This window comes from Phacochoerus africanus, chromosome 6, assembly GCF_016906955.1.
Source record: "Phacochoerus africanus isolate WHEZ1 chromosome 6, ROS_Pafr_v1, whole genome shotgun sequence".
Lineage (NCBI taxonomy): Eukaryota > Metazoa > Chordata > Mammalia > Artiodactyla > Suidae > Phacochoerus > Phacochoerus africanus.
The window spans coordinates 5370662-5390878 of NC_062549.1; positions in this window are offsets into that span (position 1 = coordinate 5370662).

The window sequence follows — 20217 nt, forward strand, 5'->3', positions numbered from 1 at the left end:
TTCACTCCCATTGAGAAAGTTGGAGGGCGTGTGGCTAAGATTTATAGCTTTTGTTAAGCAAGTGCATAAATAGCAATTTTGCTAATAAATTGAAGGAGGATACTAGTTTAAAGACTATTGGTCACCTTGGAACAAGCGGTGCTTCTCTGATTTAAGCTAACGGCTGAATTGCTAACTCACCATGGACACGTTCTTTCACTAAATAAATTGGAAGACAAATGTAGCTTAATTCTATTTGATTCAACATACATTTATTTAGGGTTCGTTATGTAAAAATATATGGGAAAGAGAACTGAATAAGAAATGATTTCCACCTGGGGGAACATACATTTCCGAGGTATTAAAAGTTCACTTTAAAGCACACACAGCTTACATTATCTGGGGAGTTTACAAGAGGAATACATTACATCACTGGGTGGGCTGGAGCGGTCGGCTACACTGAGATACACGAGTAAGGGGCAGCACCACAGGATGAAGATAAACATAATTTCAGATGGAAGAGACCACAAGAGCAAAGGCATGATGAAGGGAGAAGAGAAGGAGGCCTTTTCCGGAAAAGACAAATACGTTTGATCAGCTCAAGAATGGGGCAAGTGAAAGCATAGTAGGGAGCCAAGAGGACTTTCGAAGATTATGGTTGGAAAAATAAATAAATAAATAAGGTCCACGTAGTCCACTGTGCACTATTTTAAACTGCACTTGGGAAGTCTGAGGGGCCCACTGAGTGTCCTGAGGATGAGTCAACGTACACGGAACACTTATATCACATGGACTATTTATTTTATGTCTTTTTTTTTTTTTTTTAGGGCTGCACCCATGGCATATAGAAGTTCCCAGGCTTGGGGTCAAATCGGATCTATAGCTGCTGGCCTACACTGCCACCACAGCAACGCCATGTCAGAGCCGCATCTGCAACCTACATCACAGCTCACGGCAAAATGCCAGATCCTTAACTCAATGAGCAAGGCCAGGGATAGAACCTGCCTTCTCATGGATACTAGTTGGGTTCGTTACCACTGAGCCACAACGGGAACTCCCAAGGACTATTTATTTTACAAGGGATTTATATACAAGGGATTTCTCTGTATCATTTCCTATAACTGCACATCATATAATCTACAATTATTTCAGTTATTAAAAGTTACCAGGTTTGTAGTTCCCATTGTGGCTCAGAAGAGGACACAATTTTTATCCCTGGCCTTGCTCAGTGCGTTAAATATCTGTGTTGCTGGGAGCTGTGGTATACGCTGCAGACTCAGCTCCAATCCTGCATTTCTGTGGCTGAGGTGTAGGCCGGAAGCTACAGCTCTGATTCGACCCCTAGCCTGGGAACCTCCATATGATTCAGGTGCAGCCCTAAAATGCAAAAAAAAAAAAAGTTATCAGGTTTATTATCTGTCTTTTAAGTTATGATAAACAATAATTTTACCAAAACTTTACTACTGAATAACATGTATTCCTTTTCTTCTACTCTTTGATAACTGTGTCCTTAACGGTCCCTTCCCATTCCTTCAGACAACGTTACACTGTGTGTGCGTGTGTGCGTGTGCCTGTGCCTGTGTGTGTGTGTGTATTTGTGTGTGTGTGGTGGTGTTGTCATGGCAGCATCCCACTGGTCAACAAAACTCAAGGTCTGCCAGCCACCACCATCTCGATCATTACTGCCTGCGAAGAAAACTCAAGCAGCAGCTCCTCAAACTTGCCCCATGGTGGCTTATGTCCCTTAGGGTAGCATTTTGAGTCATGTGACACCACCTAACTCCAAGGAGACAGCAAAGTCTCAAGCTATTTTGTGCCTGAAAAAGGAGAAGTGAAAATATTTGGTAAACAGCTCATTCACTACCACGAATAAAATGTTTTTCACTGCATGATTGCCTTATGATTTGGACAACCAGACTGGACTCCTGTCTTGTTTAATTTGCCAGCCAGAATTTCAGGATGCCAAGCTGTAGTAACTAAGCACATGAGAAATGCAGAGAACTGTAATAGGGAGTGAAGTAAGGAAGAGTCCAGCCAGATAAGAAGGCTGAGCAAGACGAGCTCTGATCTACAACAGAAGGATAGTTAGGAGAAAGGACAAAAATTGATGCAAAGGAATTTTGGGCAGTATAAGTGATGGATCTAATGGCAAAATATAAAATTGGGCAGTGGCTGGGTTCTGATAATCATAGTATCAGAAGTATTAATAAAGTATTCATTTGGGAGTTCCCATTGTGGCTCAGTGGGAACGAATACACGTGTCCCTGTGCCTGTTGTCCTCACTGGACTGCATTTTCCCTGTGCGCAGGGAGGGTGTCAGCCCGATCTTCCCCCCTTGCAGGGATGGGCTGCCTTTGGGGGGGTGGACGCTCCTGTCACAGAAGCTGAGGCAAATGGCTCATCTTACTGGTAATGGAAGATCATGAAGCTAAGCCCTGCCCTACATTTTCTTGTGGATTTCTTGGTGTCTACAGCTGTTGGCATCTTCATCCAGCCTTCCGGGTCCCCATCTGTCATCCTTTCCCCAGCTTTGTCATTAAATGTATTCATTAAACATACAAACAGGACAGTTAGAGAACACTGTACATAGAAGTAAGATAATATTTCTTGTTCAGATGCATCCAAGTTAAGACAGAAACAGGAAATCACTTTTATGTGACAGATTTAGAGTGTAATATCCCCTTTTTCTAAAAAATATTTCCATGCAGAACAAACTTCTTGTCTATAGATGGAATCCTACTGTTATATTTTCTATGGAAATAAAATTAATGGCGTATAAAAAATCTCAGTAAGTGGACAGGAAATGGTGGGGAATGCACGAGGAATTCTCTTTGAATGCATGTGGAGTAAACATGACGGGATAGGGTTCGAGGTTCAGACGGGATGGTTGGGTGGGGCTCACGCTGGGTCTGTCACCCGGAATAGCTGAGGGCAGATTTAACTTCGAGTCAAAAAAGGAGCCCAGTCAAGCCCAGATGGGCCCAAGGAACTGATGGGAAGCTGCAACAAGCAAGCATGGCATGAACGCATGGCCATCAGGGCTCCTGCCCCTGGGAGCTGGCTCTCTGTCTTTGGGTGTTTCTGGTGGGGAGGATGCAAGCCGGCTTTAAAGGCAAAGAATTAAGCTGAAGATAAACCAGGAGGCTGTGTTCAAAAAAATTTTTAAGCAACAATGATAATATCGAGGTGAGGGGAAAAATGTATACATGTAAGAATAACTTGATCCCTGTGCTGTACAGCGGGAAAAAATTTTAAAAAAATAAAAAATAAAAAAAAAAACAAACAATGATAATACTGAGCTCCTACTCTATTTGAAGAATTGTGTTAGAGCCTGAGATCCCAAAAGGTGGAGTGCCTTGCCAAGTCTAGAGTCAGGGGGCAGGAGGAGGCTAGTCACTCACTCAAAACAAGGTACAGATACGTTCTCCAAGGGCAGACGAGGTGCATGCAGGGCCTGCATCCTAAGAGTGCGAGAAGGCAGGAAAGGGCCTTGTGGAGAGTTCCAGGCCATGGAAACCAGACGCCTTGTGGAGAGTTTCTGGGTGCCACGGAAACCAGACGCCAGGTAGCAGCCTTGCCCCATTCTTTCCACAGCCAGCCTTTTCTTAGGCCGAAGAGCCAAAAATGATCCAAGACATGTTTGATCAGATATGAAAACCGTGCAGAAGTTTCCCCGTTGAGGATGGACAGACACCTTGCTGAGCCGCTTTTTCAAATAACCTCTCATATTAAAACACATTATTTCAGAACAATTCTCTTCAGCCAAATGGATAATAAATAAACAGTTATAATCTGGATCGCTAGGGTGTATGAAGATACTTGTATTAAATCGTACAAAATACGATAAAATGTAATGTTATTAAAAGCTCATGATTTTGTAATAAATGAAAAACAGAATCTAAATTACCTGTATATAGTGTTCACAACTCTAACAAATAACAAATAATAAAACAAAATTCACATGGTAAAAGACATAAATAAAACATTCAAAAGTCAATAGCAGAGAGCCACACTGTCCAATAGGACTTTCTGTGATGGAAAAGCTCTTCTAAGACAATAGCTATGGACCACATATGGCCAATTTAAATCAGATTTTACATGCAATTTAATTTTTGGATTTTATTGAACATGTCCATTGGCTACAATATTGAACAGCACAGGTATGGAATTTTTTTTAGAATATGTTTAAGAACGTAAGATTTTTTTTTTCCCCCGCACCAATTATGTGCAGAAGACACTCGAGAAGACAGATCCACTCATCAGTATAATGGGACTAAGAACAGAACCAACGTTACTGATCTTCGACGAAGGGTCAATGAAAAATGCATGAAACCACAATCACTTAGGACATGCTTAGCAAATAGGACTCATTTCATAAATGACAGCAGGTACACTTCTGTAGTAATGAGTATCATCCTTCTCCAAAGGTAAACACCATGTCCCCCAACGTGGAAGCGTGCCGGCTCCCAAGAGTGTTTGAGAAATGGCTTGTCCTTTGCAAAACGGTAATGTTTGGATTTGGTTTTTTCCATCTTAATACAGCCCTACATCAACTTCAACAGGTACCTGGGATAGAAGGCAGAGACTGAACATAAAATAAGAACATCCCCTCTCAAGGCTGCAAAGGAATCAGACATAGTTGGCCAGACGCGTTAGTAATCACCCTTGCTGTAGAGATGCAGAGAGGGCAATACAAGATCACGTGCTTTCTCTCACGGGAACAGGAACACGCTGCTTTTGCGTCATCAGGAGAGGAAAGAAAAGTTGAAGAAAGAAGTAATACGGCAAAGAAAGAGGAAATATATCATCAAATCCCTCCAACTGTTAACCCGTGCGCCCCCTCTTTTCACTTTGCCTAAATCCCACCCCACAGCGGGCTCTTCTCCCCGCTCCGGTCCCTCCCACGCTCTCAGGAAGGGTCAGGTATTCATGATCCTCCGCGCAAGTCAGGTACCTCGGCGCAATTAGAGGCCTATTACCAAAGAAAGGGGGAGAGAATAACAGCAAAATCCTGACCTGGCAAAGCCATGGGACAGTCAAACAGCTGTGTCGTCTGCAGTCCTCATCTGACGTTTTATTAATGTGTCAAGCGCATTTTAATTTACAGAATCCTTTATGGTACATGTGCCCCAAGGCCATTTAAGAAAGGGCACAGTTTTCAAAGTCTACGGAGTAGATAAATAAGCAAATATTGTCTCAGACAACATCTCAAATGCACTAGTTATAGATATTAATTATTGCATGGGGATTTTACAGATACAACCCAAGCAAAGGGGATTGCTTCAAGGACAGAAATGATCAAACTGGCAAGTGCTGAGAATAAAATCGGGAAGCACTGGGGAACTTAATTAACCTGCAGTGAGTGAAACATTTGGAAATTTCAAAATAATGCGAGATCCTATCTCAGTTTGGGTTCAACCAGAAACAAACTCTGAGACAGGACTTTGATGGTCAATAGCTTATTTGAGAGTCTATGCCAAGAATGACCAGTAGGACATGGAGATAAGGAAATAGAGATGGCCAATGAAATTTCCAGAAATATCCAGTAGCCCCTAGGGGTAACGGAGGCTGGATCGTTCTGGGAAATGCTGGAGACACTGTAGATTGATTCTTCTCAATTCAGGGGTCAGGATGCTGGCGTGTCTATCTATTCATTATTCTCCATCTGCTCTTAGAGGAAGGCTGCATCTTTCAAAGGCGTTAATCCTCTGTTCCCTACTGCTCACCTTGAACCTAAACCCATTGTGCTCCCTAATCAGGATTAAACAACACAAAGCAAAACAAACGACTGCACCCAAGCAGAAAGACGTAGGAGTTTGCAGCAAGTGGCTTTCACCACGTGGAGGTGGACAGTGAGGGGTGGGAGGGAGACACCAAGAGCATCGGCTTCTGTCACCACAGACCCTTTTGGAAAAAAGGTAAGCACTTTAGGTACTTGTCACTGATTACTTCTGACTGTAGAAAGTACACACATTCCGGAATTAGAGAAATCTGAATTTGAATTCTCTGTCTATGCCTTTAAACAGGTGACCTTAGATCATTTGTGTAACAGCCTATGCATCCTTTTTTTCGTAGGCAAAGAGGGATAACAAACCCCCTATACAGTAACAGACTAATGTTGAGAAGCACATGAGATAATATTTGGAAAACTAATCAATATTTTATATGGATACACCAAATACATAATGCACTGAAAAGTACATAACACCTAATAAATAAATGGAAGTTGCTGAGTATGATTATATTTATACAAATTCATTTTCTACATCCATGGAAAGAGACAAGTCTCAAAAAATGTCAAAAATAATAGTCAGAGCCATGGAAGCCTCAGGACCTGGTTGTCTTCTTCGAAGCAGCCTGGCATCACTACCTGATTAAGAGAGGCGGAGAACACGTAACCTGTGAGGAGACTGTGTTCAAGGGATCTGCACGCTGAGCCTCACGCTCCAATTTGGCCGCATAATTGCTTCTGGAGAGTGCCCTCTGGATTCACACCTCTTTCAAGCCTCCATAGTCCACCATCCTTCTTCCTCCAAACCCAGCCCTCCTGAGGCCTGGGAACTTCGCAAACACAGGAGCGAACTTCAGGGCACTGACCCAGGCCCAGGCTCCATCTGCTCTTCCATGTGATTTATATTTCATCCACAAACTTATACAAAAGTCATTTGAAAGAACAGTGCTGTCTTTGTGTGTGTGTGTGTGTGTGTGTGTGTGTCTGTGTGTGTGTGTGTGTGTGTGTGTGTGTGTGTGTGTGTGGTGGTGGTGGTGTTTTTTCCTTCCTCCTAAGAGTCCTGGGGAGTTCAAAAAGAATGATGAAATGAAATTTAAGTGGGTCACTGCCTCTAGTCAGCGAAATTCTCCAGAATAGAGATCTGGTATTTTGCAGAATTAAAAGAGAAAGTCAGCATGCCTGTGGCCTTCAGTTACCAGGATGCTGGGGTGGAAAAGGAAAGATAATTGAAAGTGACAAAACAAACAAACAAAAACAGCTGAAATAAGAAGCAGTGAGAATTTTTCAGGTTCTGACTTATTCTACCTCCAAAGGATGAGCATCAAGTCCAGCCCCATTGTCCCTTATTTTGACTATGAATGGAGATTTAAGGATGAGAAACCAAATGCACACAGTTCTGGAGAGTTTAAAGAGGACGTTAAAAAAAAATAAAAAGAATTTCCATGATACACCTCAAAACAAGTCACCCAGGAGGGGACTAAGATGTCAGGAAAACTTGAGTCATGGAGAAGGACCCTTTATATCTGCCAGCCTAGATACTGAGAATCATAAGCCTATTTTGCATTTGTTTGGTGCATTTTACAAAAGGTTAGTCACATATGGTCTTGTTTGGTCCTTAGAGCACCACTATGTCACAGATGGAAACGGGGGCCTCCACTGCACTTGGTAAACATGGAAGGAAAATCCACCTTTTGTCACTTCCTATGCGTAGTACTAGGGATCTTTAACATAAGGTCTCCAGCTTAATCTCTCAGTAACCTTTTCATCTCCTCACTTACAGGTGGAAAAAAAAATAGCGCAAGATCAACGAAACTGCGCAAATGACATGATCTTCCGTCTCTTGCCGAAGCAAGGGCACATCACTCCCGCTCGGTTGACCACATTTTATTGTTGGCCAACAGGGTACGTCAGCCTCTACGATGCTGAAAGCCCTTCGGAACCGGATCCTCTTCACCTTTGCTTAACCATCATCTAAACACATTAGTTCTCCACCTGGTTGCAGTATGTAGTCAACATTTAAAATTCCACTGGGTGCAGTGAGTGGGCTATTTAAATTAAAATGTTTCGAGGTGGGACACTGTGTTTTTTCAAGTTTCCAAAATGACTCTAATGCAGAGCCAGGATTGGAACCACTGACCCAGGACATATAAAATGTTCAGCTACATAAACTTCATCTTAGTCTTAGTTTTGATCTACCTATAAAATTTGTAAAATAATACCTTTGTGAAAGGGAAATGTGACGAATTAAATGCAATGGTGAATATAACATTACTTAGCTCACTGTTTGGCATGGTGCAAATAATAAATAGTAGGTATTCTCTTGATGCATGGTATCCATGTAATGTAATTATTTGACAAATGAATAGTTGAACATAGATGAGTTATTTTCTAAAATGTAACATATCAGTGCCAGATTTTGGGTCATATTAAAAATCCCATTACTTTACTGTAGCATTAGTGTCACTATGAATGTGCCAGTAAATACAATGTTTTCCTCAAAACTTCTCCATCCTGAGCTCCTTTACTTGTTTTTAGATTGATCAAGGGCTTCAGTGCAAATGGCATCAAGACTGACTCCAGGATGAAGGTGCTCCCAGCACGGCTCTCAGTGGGCATGAAGCCCTCCCCCATGCTGTTCCTCTTGAGAATCAGCAAGGCAGGACCACTGATCACAGACGTGGCCAAAATTCCTGGTTGAATTTGAAAGTGTTAAAGGGTACTCTACGGATGGAATTTGAAAGGGGGAAAGTGTGACAAACCATCTGGTTTACTGTAGATAAACTCTGCTTTTCAAAGAGGTCAGAAGTGAAAGTAGAAGGATTGGGGGGAAGGGCTGGGACAGTTAAGCCTCAGGCCTTGACCTTCTCTGAATCTCAGTTCATTCCCTAACGTATAAATTGGGCAGGATAACATCCGTCCCCCTAGCTTTGTTGTGAAAACCGAGGAAGAAATCATTATGTGGATCTGGTTTGGAATCTATCAATCTTTGGGCAAACAGGGAAGGCTCATCTCATGTGCTACTAGAGCTCATATGCTCTACTGAAAATAAAAATCACAAAATGTGGGGAGTGCCTACGGAAGCTCTTGAGAGGCGATCTAGTCTCGGCACGCTCATAATCACCTTGACCAAGGTCACAGTATGCATTCTGTCTCTCAGTCTGCAAGCTCATTTACTGCTCACACTGCCTAGCCTACAGATGTGGAATGATCTAAGGGATTTCCTTCGAAACCTCTCACTTTCACTTGTGATTGACTTAAATAGATAAACAAGGCCCATTTTCCAGGAGTGTCTCTGTGCACTAAGTCACACTTAATGTGATTCCATTTAGGTGGCCACTAACTTTGATTGTACTCCTTTAGCCCAAAAGAACATTTCAGGCTCCTAGGTAATTATAAACCAGTCACACTTCCTCAAATCCATGATTAACTTATTCAAATATATAACAAGTGATTATATTCTAAGAGCAATTCAGCTAATTACATTGCATTAAAAAATGAGAAATAAATTAATTCTAAAAGCAAAATATATACTCAAGTCTTCTATGTAACAGCTTGGGCATAAATATTTAATGCATATAAGATCTTTGATGGGGAGTATTGGGCAAACATTCATTTGGGAAAGAAATCACAAATTATGAGATAATTGCTTTTGTGGAACTTGGTTCAAGAATTAGAGGAAATTAAACTTGGGTTTTAGGATTGAGGATATTCTCAGACCTACTGGACTTAAAAATTTCATTCATTTCTCCGAAATCTTAATGTATGTTATTATATTTTTCCCCACATGTTATCTTTTCTACTTTACATTGAAAAACAAAAAGGCTATTAGGTAATACACTGACATCTGAGCAAGAAGGGATGGGTTCAAACATACACTTTTCACATTTTCCAAGTATGACTTTGAACAAGCAGTTTGTTCTCTGAATGCCAACTTCCCTTGACTATAAATGTAATTGATTTGGGATCCGCTTATTTATTCTAAAGTGATGTTTTAAGGCACCTATTATGTAGCAGACCGTGTGATAGGAACTAAAATTTAGTAAAAAAAAAAAAAAAAAAAAAGATGAACATAGCTCTGGTTTCTATGTAGTTATTCTAGTAAGACAATTTTATTTTTAAGAAAATATAACTACAGATTACAAGTCACAAATGTATTAAAGTCTGAATGTGGAAAATGAATAAGAAGTTTAACAAGTTATAAAGGCACTCAAGTTATAAAAATGATAAGGCAATTCATTCCATCTAGAGCCATCAGGGGAGACGTATCTACGTTGAATCCAGAAGGAAAAATTGTTAATTGCCATGAAGTTAGAAGATGGGGTTAGGGAAGGTAGTTTTCTAGGCAGAGAAAAAAAAAAAATAGAGCATTGATCCCTTTTTCTGTCAATGAGTTATTCTGAGTCTCAAAATAAAACATTCAAAATGATCAGAAAACTCTGAATTGTTGTACCCGCTGGTGCAGAGTCCTCTCTAAGGAAGACAAGCCTTTAGGCAGTCATGGGTGTGGCTGGGGGATTAAGACTGATAACAACATAAGTGACCCCTAGCATTTGTTACTTGGGTTGGCATAGCTGGAGGAAGAGGTCATACTGAATCTAATCAGAAACCCAACTGAGATCTCAAGGCCACTGGCACTTTAGCTTTTATTGACCTATTTAATCTTTCCCAATTCTTGCTCCAGAATTTTAAGAGCAATTTGACTTCTTTTTTTAAAAATTTTTTTTCTGCTTGTTAATAATTTTTATTATTATTATTTTTTTAATAGTTATTTCCCCAATACATTTTTTTTTCCTCCTGTACAGCATGGTGACCCAATTACACGTACATGTACGCATTCTATTTTTGCAATCACATTGCCTCAATTCTCTCCCTATCTTAGGGGAAGACTGTGAAGAAGCATAGTAATAAGCCATTGCCACCTATGCAGTTTTTCAAGGGGTCTGCCTCCACCCTCTCTGTGAGGTGGTTCAAGTCCAGTGGTGCAGTGGGGCGCGAACCTCACTAGCCTTCACACTGCCTCCACGGCATTTACTTTGCTGCTTGTTTTGTTTGCCTGCTTGTTTGTTTCTTAGCTCCAACAATCCTACTCCTACTTCATTCTAAACTAAGCTTATCTTAATGCTCAATCACGGCAATGTTAAACTCTAACCCCCAGTAGTATTGTTGGCAATAGCTACGCTCTGAAGGCTCCTTCAGCCGAGACGATGGGGTTTCCTCTAAACTTTACACCTTGAGGTCTCCAGAGCCACTCAAATCAGGAGAAGCTCAAATATTACATATTATTATACATATTTTTTCAATCCATGTGGCTTTTCCTACAATGTTAAGTTACCTCAAAGTCGCTCAGCTAACAGGTAACAAAGATGAAATTCCCACTCATGGCCTTTTCTCAGGATCAAAATAAAGAGAAATTGAAAAGCAAATGAGAGTGTGGGAATGATGGATTTATAGGAAGACAGACAAGGCCAAGGTTCTCCAGCCACTCTATGAATGAGGACAGTGTTCCATCCTGCAATGTATCCACGGGTCTTTGCCCAGTTAGTCCACCTTTTTAACGTAACTGGCAAAAGTGTAGTTATATTATCAATTGTACCTCATTTACCTAAAGATCGTTCCTTTTAATATGCACAAAGCTGTGCAATCTCTTCACATCAAAGAATTGTCACACAATCTATACATGGTGGGAGATTTTTTCAAAATAATCCAAATAACATACATTTCTCTGCTGGCCCATTAATTGATTTTTTTTTTTTTTGTCTAACTGAAAACACTCATACTAACCTAAAAGCCCACAGAAATCACTGATTTAATTCATTCATTCATTTGTTTTAAAATTTATCTGCTTTCTTTCCATTCATGCTCTGCAGACATTTACCTAGTGTATATTATTTGACAGATAATGTATTAAGCCATAGTCACAGACAGAAAAAGGAAAGGGGAAGATAAAAATATTAGCCAAACAAAATTTTTAAAAGCAATTCCCCTTCTAAGTAGATACTTTCATGTTAACAAAAATGGAACATATAGCATTTTAGCAATAAGAAGTTCAATCTCCGTTTCAGAAGGGGAAGTGTTAGGAGCTCTCATTTTTCCACTGCAGAGATTCTCCCTAGAGAATTCTTTAATACTCAGAACGGTTTGGTAATTCTCTGGACAATGAGCTTTTTTTCTGGTCTGTGAGTTTATCTACTCCTGGGGGTCTTGAAGTGAAGACAGACTTATGATACTCTTATTTTTTTCTTCCTAGATGGAATCTCTCTGTATCATGCCACTTTATAACAAAGAGAATTCCTTACTTGAGATTTCCCCAAAGCAACTAAAACTGCATGTCTTGGTTTGGTTGGGACTGAGGAGCTTCTCAGAATGTGAGACTTTCTGTTTTAAAACTGGGAGGGTCCTGGGCAAATCTGGATAAGCTGGTCACCCTCAATTGGAGAGCAAGTTTTCAGGGGGGCGTTGGGCAGGGAGCAGCCCAGAGTTCCAACCACAGCAGGTTTTCCGAGTAGCTGAGGCTTTCGCCTTAAAGTAGGGAAAAGCTGTTTTAAAATGTTAAACTTTTAAGTGCGCACTATTCCATTCTTTCCTAAAGAGGTAACAAAGGAACATTTTTCTTTTTAATTTAGCAAGCTGAACAGTAAGAGATGGCTCTACTGTCCCTTGAGTCAGGAATTCTCCCTACACTTACTGAAGTCCTCCACATTTTGAGCTACCACCATTTGTCAACATTTTGCTGTCCAGTTTCCTAGATGCATCGTGTCCTCCTGTTTCTCCCTATAATATCTGAACTTCTTTTAAGAAGGGTCTTTGTCTCAGTCATCTCTCTACTACTCATGAGCCAATTACCCCCTAAGAGAGAGAAAAGGACTTCCTTTCCAAGCACAGCTCAGAAAAGGCACAATTCCACAAATGATGGGACAATTTGCCTTCTGCCCAGTGTCTGTCAGATTGCAGAAAATCTCTCTTTAGTAACTCATCAATGGTTGACCATTAAACAATAATTTAATGATAAGCATGGTGTATTTCACTTGTCAAAACACTCACCACAGTTTGGGCTTTTTTTTTTTTTTTAATAATTGTTAGTTTAACTTATAGTTTGTCTAGAACATATAGATAGAAGGTATAGATGTAAGGATAGGATTATTTATCCAAGTTTAGCTACATTCCCAGTGCTACATAAATAGACTTATCGAAGTAAGTAATTGTTGAATTACTAAAAATGTTAGTAAGGACAGCTAACATTTGTTGAGCATATCATCTGACCACATGTTAAGAATTTTACTTATATTCCTTCATTCCATTTGACCTTGATCTTTACAGCTACTAAATATTAACTATTAATCATATTAAATTGTGCTTCGGAATGAGTACTGAGATGGTATTCTATTCTGTTATCCTGTGATTTCAATATCTATTTTTCTACAAATATAGGTGATTATTATAAGGATAGAGTAGGGCACAAGGATACAATTTCTTTTTTAATTTTTTGGGGGGTAATGAATGATTATGCAAAGTGATTGTATGCCTTTGAATTTAATTCCCTTGGGGTTTTTGTTTTTTATTTTTATTTAGCTGCAGCATGCAGCAGCTTGATGTGGGATCTCAGTTCTTGGACCAGGGGTTAAACCTGGGCCACAGTGGTGAAAGCGCCTAATCCGAATCACGAGACCACCAGAGAACTCCCACAAGGATACAATTTCTAAACTCACTCTCACATGGTTCTTGGCAGGACTCAGGTCCTACTAGCTATGGAATGGAAAATCAATGCCTGTCACATGGCACTCTCCAAAGGGCCATGCACAACTCGGGAGTTGGCTTCCCCCAGAACGAGGACTCAGAGAGAGAGAGGCAGAAAGAGGATACGGAAGATGGAAGCCACAGCTTCCTGGGAACCTAGGCTTTGCTGCTTCTGCTGGGCTATTTATTAGAAGTGAGCCAATATGTTCAGCCCACATCCAGGAGAGGGGACTACATGGGAAAAAACCCCTGGAGATCGGGATCATTGGAGTCATCCTTGAGGCTGCCCGCCACACCACAAAGAAGTAAAAAGGATTTTGTTCTCAGTAAATTAAAGCAAAAATCAACTGGGACTGGGGAGGAAGCATGCAACACAGACAGGGACAAATGACTTTAGTTCTACTACACATGCATCATGTAACCACAACGAAGGAGGAAGGAAAGAAAGAGGGTAACTGAGGGTGTAGTGGGAAATAATTGTTTCACTGAAAACTACAAGAGCAAAGAGCAAAAGAACTTTTCATAAACACAGTAACTTTGTTTCTCACAAGGGTACAGATTAGCGATTCTGAAACTACATTACAAACATACAAGGAATGAACAAATAAGAAATTTTAAACAATGGCAATCCAGGTTTTATGCTGTCAGATTAAGAAGTTACAAATAAACAAGAGAAAGTAGATTGAACCCTGTGGTATTAGATTAGAGTGAGGGACAGTGAAAACTTGGGTTTATTTTGATAAATGGATAGACAGATTCCTACCTACATACAGAATTAATTATAGACATGTATGTGCACAGGTGAATACACACCTGTGCATCTCCTGGCTTGTGCTACCATAACCAAGTGATCAAGGTTGTATCACTGGAGATAAGTCATGTTGATAGCATATGCCCACCTCTACCTTCAGGTATGAGGTGAGGAGAAGAGCACCCTATCTCTAGCGTTCTTCCTCCAAATCCATAACCCCAGAAAAACCATGTAAAAACAACAGGAAAAAAAAAAAGACATCCTACAAAGTAGTTGACCAAACACTTTACAGCTTACCTAGGAAGAGTCATGAAGAGCAAGGAAAACTGAGAAGCTGCCAAAGACTGGAAGACCTAAGGGATCACGACAACTAAACGCACGGTAGGGTCCTGGGTCAGAAAAAGGACATTACTGGAAACTGAGAAACACCCCCAAAATGTCTGTAGTTTAGGTAACTGTGTTGTATTATGCTTATTTTCGTAATTTTGATAAATATTCTGTGGTTGGATAGAGGATAATGAGTACAGGGGAATTAGCTATAGTATTTTTACAACTCCTTTTTAAATCTAAAATGATCTCAAAACAAAAAGTTGAAAAAAAAATTGAAGAGAGAGAAGCTCCCTTCCTAGGTAAGCTGGTTTTTCTTCAGCCATTTTACCCCTGGGGCCATTTGTCTATATTGAGCTCAGACGGAGAATCTGGCTTAGACCATAGTGGGTGAGTCCAATGGAGGAAAAGGGTTGGCAGCTGTGCAGGGTTACTGAAAGAGACTGGGCACTAGAGGAGCCTTTAATGCAAATCTAAATTTCCCCCATAGGATAATCAGAGCCCTTTAGTGATGCAGGAAGCTGAGGAACTGAGCCAGGGAGGCCGAGTGCTTAGAAGAGGGAGGGGGCCTGCAATAAACAAACTAATCTCTCTCTCAAGATATCTGCAAGATTTTGGAACTGTGGGCAACCAGCTAAAGAATTAGGGTTAAAATCACCAGGACTTTCAGGGCTCGGGATGCAGAAACCAGCAAGACCCTTAAGCAAAAGTCCAGGGAGGTATCATCTGTAATAATTGAACAAGAAACAAAAATCTGGTTACAAAATGCAAAACCATTCCAGCCTATCTCAATCCAGAGATCAGCCTCTGCTCCTATCTACCCAATAGAAATAAGAAAAACTCTAGATGGTGAACATTTCATGTGGGTCCTTTGTGACTGTTTTATGTACTTATCTGGCACATTATAAAAATATAATGAAAACATTAGCTATAGGAGGAGGCAAAGCAGATGGATGACAATGAAGAGAAAAAGAAACAACTGAGGTGAACCCACAGATAGTGCAGACATTGGAATTCTTAGACAAGCTTTTAAAAATAACTTGGGGAGTTCCCGTCATGGCACAGTGGTTAACGAATCCGACTAGGAACCATGAGGTTGCGGGTTCGGTCCCTGCCCTCGCTCAGTGGGTTAACGATCCGGCGTTGCCGTGAGCTGTGGTGTAGGTTGCAGACGTGGCTCGGATCTTGCGTTGCTGTGGCTCTGGTGTAGGCTGGCGGCTACAGCTCCGATTGGACCCCTAGACTGGGAACCTCCATATGCCGTGGGAGCGGCCCAAGAGATAGCAAAAAAAGACAATAAATAAATAAATAAATAAATAAATAAATAAATAAATAAATAAAAATAACTTGGATGATGTGAAAGAAAGCAGTGGGAAAGAAGGCAAAGTGGGTGAAAAGAACATTTCAATGGAAAAGTGAAACAATCTAAAAAATCAAATAGATATTCCAAATCAGTAAATTATGCAATATCTGAAGCTAAGAATTTATTGAATGGGTTTGTCGGCAGATCAGCCACAACAGAAGTAAGGTATACTGAACCTGAAGACAGACCAGGAGAAACTATTCAACTGAAACACAAAGAGGGGGGAAAAATCCTAAAACCTAAAACAACAGCTCAGGGAGAGAGTCATTTAGGTCATACCTATGATCTAATATATTGACCCTGAAGAAGGAGAGGAGGGAGCTATAGGGATGGGAGCTATATACGAAGAAATAATAGCTACATAACTTATGAAAGCTATGAACTTACACACTCGAGAGGTTTAGTGCATAATCACAGACCTAAACTAGGTACCTATTTTCTTGCCCCTGGTATTTTTGGATGTCGAGTATAGAGTGTTTATGGGGGCACTGACACTTACTAATGTACAACTTGAAAGTAACAGTTAATCCCATGGGGTCACCCTGGACCAGTGGGGCTTCCAGTATTGGATAAACAGTAAGATATGCACCTAATCTCAATCAGCTTAAATGGAATAGAAAGAACAATTGTGAATACAAGTGTATAATTAAGGGTCGAGAAGAATAATTCCCAACAGATAGATACAGGAGATAAGTTACTTTTAGCAAGAGTACCTCCAGTTAGATGAAAGGGGAGTAGATGGATATACATAGCTTTTCATGGACTTTTGAAGAACGGCTACAATTTATTAAAGGAGAAGTTGAGCATCTGATGGGATGGCTTAGTTCACGCGGAATAACTAAGTGAACTCTATTAGCCTTTTCTTCGTAATTGCCATCGCTTTCCTTCTGCTGCCGCAGTAACTGTGAGGGGGGAAAGATAATGATGAATATGTCACAGTTTCAGTTATCAATTAATTTGAAGATTAGTGGATAATATGAGAATTATCTGATAGTCCTCAGAAATAAATATAAACATATTAAAGCCTTTAGTTCGCACAGCAACTCAAATTTCTAAGGGAGGTTATGCATCTACTAAAGCTTGATGATAACCTCTCTCGCCCAAGATCACGGAGACAACACTTGGAAGAGCTGAAATAGTTCAAGTCAGCCTTCTTCACTGGTTGTGTGTTGTTTACGAAACACAGATAACCAGAAGGTAAGGTAGAAAGGGAGGGTGTCACAGGAAAGATACAAATGGGAATTTCAGAAGAAGGAAAGGCCTTCACTAGAATGTCCAGGTCATCAGGAATCCTGTGTAAATGGGTACACTATGCAGTGCCGCCTGCCGTGTTCATACATAAGATATGCAGATACTGGTTCTCAGAAAGTCATCTACAGAGACAGGGACACTTCCTGCCTCCTCCAAACTTTTGGACACAGACTTGCACTTTGCAAATTAAATAGGAAACATTGCACTGATACCCTTGAGTATTTGCAAATTTTTGCCCATGTGTTATAAGGCCATGAATTCTCCCTAAGGAGGACAATTGCAAATAATTTTTAAATGGAGAGAAAAACTTAAGATCCAAATAACTAGGGGGAAAACTAACCACATCAACAGCTGGGGCTTGGCAGTTTTTAATAAGGCTGAGTTGTGATTAAGTTATAATTATGATATAAAATATTATGCAAAACTGTAAGGAACGAATGTGAGATGTGTTTATTGGATTAGACAGTGCAAATGATAACTACTAGTAATAAAAGGACAGTCATTTCATATTCTGGGGTAGTGTATTCATCAGCCTGTTATTTATTAGCCAACACATTGGAATGCAATTCCCCCAATTTAAAGAGTAAGATGATTTTTTAAAAAGGTTTATGAATAATTATATGTTTCTGTCACAGGTAAACAGCATCAGCTTCTCAGAAAAAGGCCAAGAGGCTTTTGGAATCACCCAAATCTGAATTCAAATCTTACTATGTTAAATAGAAATCCTCTCAACTATAAAATGAAGGGCACAATTCCTACCCTGGTTTCTAGGTGGGTCAGAGATCACACATAAGTGAAACATTTTAAGAGCATCTCTCTGTCAAGGGGGTGGATAAGGCTCTTTGATCTGTGTTCCTGAGAAAACGGTCACGAGGTTGCTGACCATCCTTGGAGCCCATCCTTGTGTGAAGCGTCTCTCCTTCTGAACTGGGAGCTGCTCAAGGAGAGGGGGTACAATCCATTTCACATTCCCCAGCCCTGGCAGCCAGCATAGAACAGGTGTTCAAAAGGTTTACTAGTAAGGCTGCTGAATGCAAAGCCAACGGCACCTAAGTATGTGTCTATGAATCTGTCATCTACATCAGACTAATAGACACTGTAATGTCAAAAATAACATGACTTTAGGTGGAGTCAAAATTATCAAAGGGCTAAAGATAAATCCAAGGAAAATATGTGAGATTACTACATCAGAAAGTACAAGTACATATATATATGAGAGAATGATATTTATAGATTCAAAGACTCAATGTTATAAAGACATCAATTTTCCCAAGTTGATCTATGCTGTCAATAAATCACAATCAACACCTCAGTCTGTGTGTGTGTGTGTGTGTGTCCATGCATGCATGTCAAAATTGACAAACTCATCTAGAGTTTACATGAAAATGGGAAGGATAAAGAATAATCAAGATGATCCTGAAGGCAAAAAAAAAAATGCCAGGACTCCTACTACCAAATGTCATTCCATGTCACAAAGCAATAGCAACTAAGATGGTGCAGTGTCAGTATCAGAATAAAAATACATCGGAGTTCCCATGGTGGCTCAGGGGTAATGAATCTGACTAGCATCCAGAAGGATGTGTGTTAGATCCTGTGGGTTAAGGATCCAGCATTGCTGTGAGCTGTGGTGTAGGTCACCGATGCAGCTCAGATCCTGCATTGTTGTGGCTGTGGTGTAGGCTGGCAGCTGCAGCTCCAATTCGACCCCTAGCCTGGGAACTTCCATAAACTGCAGATGTGGCCTTAAAAGGCCCAAAAAAAGGAAGAAAAAGAATAAAAATATATCCATGAGACAAAATAAGAGAGTTCAGAAGCAAGCCCACATGTATACATGGTCAACTGACTTTGGACCAGGGTGAGACACAGTCCAGTGAAGCAAGGTAGTCTTTTCATTAGATGGAGCTAGGTCAATGCAACTCGTAGGAAAGGCAAATGAGGAATTCGAAGGAGAACATCTTCATGGCCATGGAGTAAGCAATTTTTTTAAATAAACTGGCCACAATAAGTACAAACCAAAAAAAGGGGGGAAAAAACCAATAAATGAAACTCTATTAAAAATAGAGGCTAAAATATAGCCTGAAATTGGAACAAGAAGGGGCAGTGGAGACACCTGCAAACTGTGGCACAACAACGTGCTCCCCAGCCGCACAGCAAGCACATGACAGAGCTCGGAATGAATGGGAGCTCCTAAACATCTGGTGGGTTCATCAAGGTTGGCATATTTAACGTACATACTCACAAAATATAAATTCACAGGTAGAAGAATATAGAAGAACGTGTCTTAGGCACTTAGGAGTGATGGGGGTTTGGTAGGGGTATCATTGTCTTGGATTCTGGAGCCATAGTGATGGGACTTAAACATTTTCTCAGAAAATTATTAGCTGTAGTCCATGGAAAAGTCACTCACTTTGCCTGGTCTTTAGCATTTCTGAGCAAGAAGAGAGCTGCAATGACAGCACGTACCTCACAAGGAAGTAGTCTATGGCACATGCTGGACATTTGAAAACCACTGCTAGCTGTGAGCTCTTAGGTGATACGCTTCACCAAACTGCACAGTTTCGCAACATACACATTTCTTTAATGTATCCACTTCATATCATCATATAATACATGCATGTATACATGCACATATACAATGCATTACATATGCATGTGTTCATGTATGTATTATTAGCTTTTTTCTATAAGAGATTTAACGATTGCAGGTATGCCTTATAACACAAACCTTCTACCTCTGCCCATAAATGTGTAGAAGCAAATTTATCTTTGTTTCTACATAAACCACTAGGGCTTTATGCGACCACCTTTAAGCACACTGTTCAATTCGTGATTATCTGAGGTTCCTAGAAGGAAGAGGAAGGAATCTGAGGGTTTAGTGAGCACCTGCTGTGTCTCATCTATTTGACACGCATTTGCTCATTTAATCTTTCCAAGAATCTGTTGAAAGATATATTATTATGAAAATTATAACCAGGATGAAAATTGAGGATAAAAATTATTTAGTGACATCACAGAGCCCCTAAGTGGTAGAACCAGGAGTCCATCTGGGTTACTATGCATTTTTTAATGCCCCATATTGTC